This window comes from Schistocerca serialis, unplaced genomic scaffold, assembly GCF_023864345.2.
Source record: "Schistocerca serialis cubense isolate TAMUIC-IGC-003099 unplaced genomic scaffold, iqSchSeri2.2 HiC_scaffold_1218, whole genome shotgun sequence".
In the NCBI taxonomy this organism is placed as follows: domain Eukaryota; kingdom Metazoa; phylum Arthropoda; class Insecta; order Orthoptera; family Acrididae; genus Schistocerca; species Schistocerca serialis.
In genome coordinates, this window is record NW_026047423.1 from 35,001 (window position 1) to 40,000 (window position 5,000).

General features: G+C 62.5%; 1 pseudogene; it reads right to left on the reverse strand.

Moving 5' to 3' along the window:
- The window catches only part of LOC126435778 (large subunit ribosomal RNA), a 7,952-nt pseudogene that overhangs the window by 1,997 nt on the left and 955 nt on the right, over positions 1 to 5,000 (reverse strand).

The following is a 5,000-nucleotide window of genomic DNA, read 5'->3' on the forward strand; positions in this document are numbered from 1 at the left end:
TGGGGCTCCACAGAAACATTGAAGCCCCTCTGCGCGAGTCCACGGGCGACATAGCGCACGATCGCGTCATGCCGCTTAACCCGGGACCCGTGCGTCCTGAAGCAAGCCTGTAACACGTGGTTGGCGGTCTCTACGGCCTGGCAGCCCGCGCGGCATCTGGTGTCCGCCTCCCGCCCGCGACTGCGCCGTGCCTTCGTGGGGAAGGCGTTGATGCGGGCGCGGAGAGCGTCGATGAAGTTACGCCCAGATAGCAGGCGACTGGTGTCAGCGACCCACTGGTGTTGCCCCTTGACGGCGGCGGAAGATGACAGCGCCGCACCGTCAAAGGCAACGTGCAGGCGCGCGGCCCACATCTCTCCAACCTGCGTCGACGATTTGAGGAGGTGACCCTCCCACATAAGATGCCGCTCCAGCACCTCAATCTCACGCTGTACCTCGTCCCGGCCTGCACCGTCGGGGGCTGGTCCAATCCTCTTCAGCGCCAGGAGACGGGACCGGCGGAGTGTTGGCCCCATCCATCGGCATGATGGGATGCCGAGGCCTCCCTGGGCTACAGGAGCATGGAAGTAGCCCAGGGGCGTGTCCGCCGGAAGGCGGAACCATCTCCTGACGGCGGCCCGGATGGTCACGTCTGCCGCTTTCAACGCACCCACTCGGGTGCGGCTGAGGGCCAGCCCGTGGTACAGGCCTGGGAGAAGTACGTTGGTGAGGGCGTAGAGGCGCTGTTGCGGCTTAAGCGGAGCTCGGGAGATGACGTCCAGCTGCTCCACCAGGTGGCGTCGTGGGTTGAACACGCAGCGACCCGCGGTGGAGAATTGCAGTCCCAGATACCGGAAGGTTTCACCCACACGTAGGGCGGGCATGGTGGCGTTGCCCGCTTTTAAGGTAACGTCGGCGTCGACCTTCACCTTCTTGTCACGCCCAGACGCGACTAAAGCGAGGGTGAAACACTTCCGGGCGTTGATCTGCAGCCCCAGATGGCCGAGGGCTGCGACGGCTGCGTCGATGAGGGACTGCAATCCCCTCGCGGTCGATGCAAAAAGCAGGACGTCATCTGCGAAGGCCGCAGCGTTGACTCTGCGGCCGAGGATCCGAGCTCCGATGTGGGAGGGAAGTTGACTCAAAACATAGTCCACCGCAAAATTGAAAAGGAGGGGGGAGAGGGGGTCACCCTGACGCACACCCCTTGCCGGCTGCAGGGGCACGCCCACGTCGGCGCCGCCCGCTATCACTGTCGTGCTACCCTCGTAACACCTTTCGACGTACTCAATAAAGCAATCCGGCAGGCCATGAGCCCTCAGCACGGGGCGGAGGGCAGCATGGTCCACCGAATCGAACGCTTTAGAGACGTCGATCGATGCCACAAAAACAGAGCGACAGGAGCGGACTGCGTCGGTGAGAGCAGTGTCCAAGATGAAGGTGTTTTCCAACATCCCATCCCGAGGGATGAATGCCCGCTGACGTTCGTCCACAGCACATGCACGCATCAGGCGTGACGCGAGAACCTTGTGAAAGGTCCGCGCCAACACCGAGCAGACCGTAATGGGGCGAAAGTCAGCGGGGGATGTTGGTGCAGCCGTTTTGGGGAGAAGTGACGTCCGGGCGCGAAGCAGACGCTCGGGGAGGGCGCGGGCCAGGAGGAAGAGGTTCAAGAGTTTCACCAGGACTTCATGCGGCAGGCGCCGCAGCTCCGCTGGAGTCAGGCCGTCCGGCCCGGCCGCCGATCCCCTGGGCGGCAAGGCAGCAGCGACCTCCTCACGTGTGACCGGCCCCCATAGGCACTCAGGAGCGACAGGCTCCGAGTGCGGGAGAAGGCGGTCACGGATGAAGCCAGCGGTGGAGATCGGCTTCTTCGTGAAGAGGTCCGCCCAGAAGTCCAGCAGACCGGGGATGTCGGGTGGCGGCTGCAGCAGGGTGCCGTCCAGCAAGCCGCGCACGCAACGTGCACGCGACCTGCGGAAGGCGTCCTGTGTCCGCGCGAACTCCCAGCGGCGCCGCTTGCGCTTCTGCAGCGGCGGGGCGGCAGGCGGCCGCTTGGATGATTGGCGCGGCCGCTGTGCCCTGGTGATCGACCTCTCCCCCCTGGACCCGACCGACGCAAGGGCATCCGGGAGCATGCCCAGGATGACATCGGGCGGCGTGCCCCGCCCCAGACCAATGACTCGATCCAGAGCAGAGAAACGCTGGGCGGAAGCAGGTAGCCCCGCCAGATGCTCCCAGATGGCGGCGTCAGTCGGCCCCTCCGGCGGCGGCCCGGTGGTGTCGGCCGCGAAGTCCTCGGCTGCGTCGACGGGCGGCGCAGCGGCCTCGCCCGCGTCAGGCAGCGAGCTCGCTGCTCCCCGGCGGGACGCCGGCTCTTCCCCCCGACCGATCTCAAGCGCCTCCATGAATTGGCGGACAAGCTGCTTGTGGGCAGCTTGCCGCCGTCGGCACTTGATTGCCTCAAGCGTTCGGTCGGGGAACATCCTAATAAGCTCTTGATTAACGAAGAAGAACCGGGCGTCCCTCTCAAGGAACAGTTCGGCCTCTGCCTTGGCGAGCGACAGGACTTCTTCCTCCGTCCACCTCGCGCGATGCCTCTCCGTCACGATCTCAGCGTTGGCGGCCGCAAGGTGTTGGCGGCGGCGATGGACCCCGAGACCGTTCTTCGTGGTAAAAGTGCGGTGGCACTCACTGCAAGCAAAGGGAGCTACACAAACTATCGCATTTTCGTTACGGCCGGTTGGCCGGATAGGTGCTGGGGTAGCTGGGGTGGCACCTTCAGCGGAAGGGCCACCATCTCTTGTTTCTTGTAGGCTGCCCCCAACTATAAAGGGATAATGCGAGGGGGGGCTGGTAACCCCCCCAAGCCCCTGGTGCGGTCTTCCACTCTGCGAAAATCAGCGGGCCCACGAGAAGGGGAGAAGACCGCAGGAGAGGAGAGGCTAGGAGGGCTAGGCCCATGTATTGCGCATCACTCTCCCTGTAACTATAACCCAAGGAAGGCACCTCGCAGCAGCAGCACGACTACATCAAGACCGCACTTCGAAAAGCCAAGTCCGGATGCAGCCACACCGCCGCCACTTGGCCACCTTAAGAGAGTCATAGTTACTCCCGCCGTTTACCCGCGCTTGCTTGAATTTCTTCACGTTGACATTCAGAGCACTGGGCAGAAATCACATTGCGTCAACACCCGCTAGGGCCATCGCAATGCTTTGTTTTAATTAGACAGTCGGATTCCCCCAGTCCGTGCCAGTTCTGAGTTGATCGTTGAATGGCGGCCGAAGAGAATCCGCGCACCCGCGCGCCCCCGGAGGAGCACGCTAAGGCGGACGCGGCCTCGCAGCAAGGAAGATCCGTGGGAGGCCAAGGCACGGGACCGAGCTCGGATCCTGCACGCAGGTTGAAGCACCGGGGCGCGAACGCCGCGCAGGCGCGCGCATCCTGCACCGCCGGCCAGCACGAGGCCGACCAACGGCGAGAGCAGACCACGCCCGCGCTAAACGCCCGCACTTACCGGCACCCCTACGGCACTCACCTCGCCCAGGCCCGGCACGTTAGCGCTGACCCACTTCCCGACCAAGCCCGACACGCCCCGATCCTCAGAGCCAATCCTTATCCCGAAGTTACGGATCCAATTTGCCGACTTCCCTTACCTACATTATTCTATCGACTAGAGGCTCTTCACCTTGGAGACCTGCTGCGGATATGGGTACGAACCGGCGCGACACCTCCACGTGGCCCTCTCCCGGATTTTCAAGGTCCGAGGGGAAGATCGGGACACCGCCGCAACTGCGGTGCTCTTCGCGTTCCAAACCCTATCTCCCTGCTAGAGGATTCCAGGGAACTCGAACGCTCATGCAGAAAAGAAAACTCTTCCCCGATCTCCCGACGGCGTCTCCGGGTCCTTTTGGGTTACCCCGACGAGCATCTCTAAAAGAGGGGCCCGACTTGTATCGGTTCCGCTGCCGGGTTCCGGAATAGGAACCGGATTCCCTTTCGCCCAACGGGGGCCAGCACAAAGTGCATCATGCTATGACGGCCCCCATCAACATCGGATTTCTCCTAGGGCTTAGGATCGACTGACTCGTGTGCAACGGCTGTTCACACGAAACCCTTCTCCGCGTCAGCCCTCCAGGGCCTCGCTGGAGTATTTGCTACTACCACCAAGATCTGCACCGACGGCGGCTCCAGGCAGGCTCACGCCCAGACCCTTCTGCGCCCACCGCCGCGACCCTCCTACTCGTCAGGGCTTCGCGGCCGGCCGCAAGGACCGGCCATGACTGCCAGACTGACGGCCGAGTATAGGCACGACGCTTCAGCGCCATCCATTTTCAGGGCTAGTTGCTTCGGCAGGTGAGTTGTTACACACTCCTTAGCGGATTCCGACTTCCATGGCCACCGTCCTGCTGTCTTAAGCAACCAACGCCTTTCATGGTTTCCCATGAGCGTCGATTCGGGCGCCTTAACTCGGCGTTTGGTTCATCCCACAGCGCCAGTTCTGCTTACCAAAAGTGGCCCACTTGGCACTCCGATCCGAGTCGTTTGCTCGCGGCTTCAGCATATCAAGCAAGCCGGAGATCTCACCCATTTAAAGTTTGAGAATAGGTTGAGGTCGTTTCGGCCCCAAGGCCTCTAATCATTCGCTTTACCGGATGAGACTCGTACGAGCACCAGCTATCCTGAGGGAAACTTCGGAGGGAACCAGCTACTAGATGGTTCGATTAGTCTTTCGCCCCTATACCCAGCTCCGACGATCGATTTGCACGTCAGAATCGCTACGGACCTCCATCAGGGTTTCCCCTGACTTCGTCCTGGCCAGGCATAGTTCACCATCTTTCGGGTCCCAACGTGTACGCTCTAGGTGCGCCTCACCTCGCAATGAGGACGAGACGCCCTGGGAGTGCGGAGGCCGCCGCCCCGTGAAGGGCGGGGAAGCCCCATCCTCCCTCGGCCCGCGCAAGGCGAGACCTTCACTTTCATTACGCCTTTAGGTTTCGTACAGCCCAATGACTCGCGCA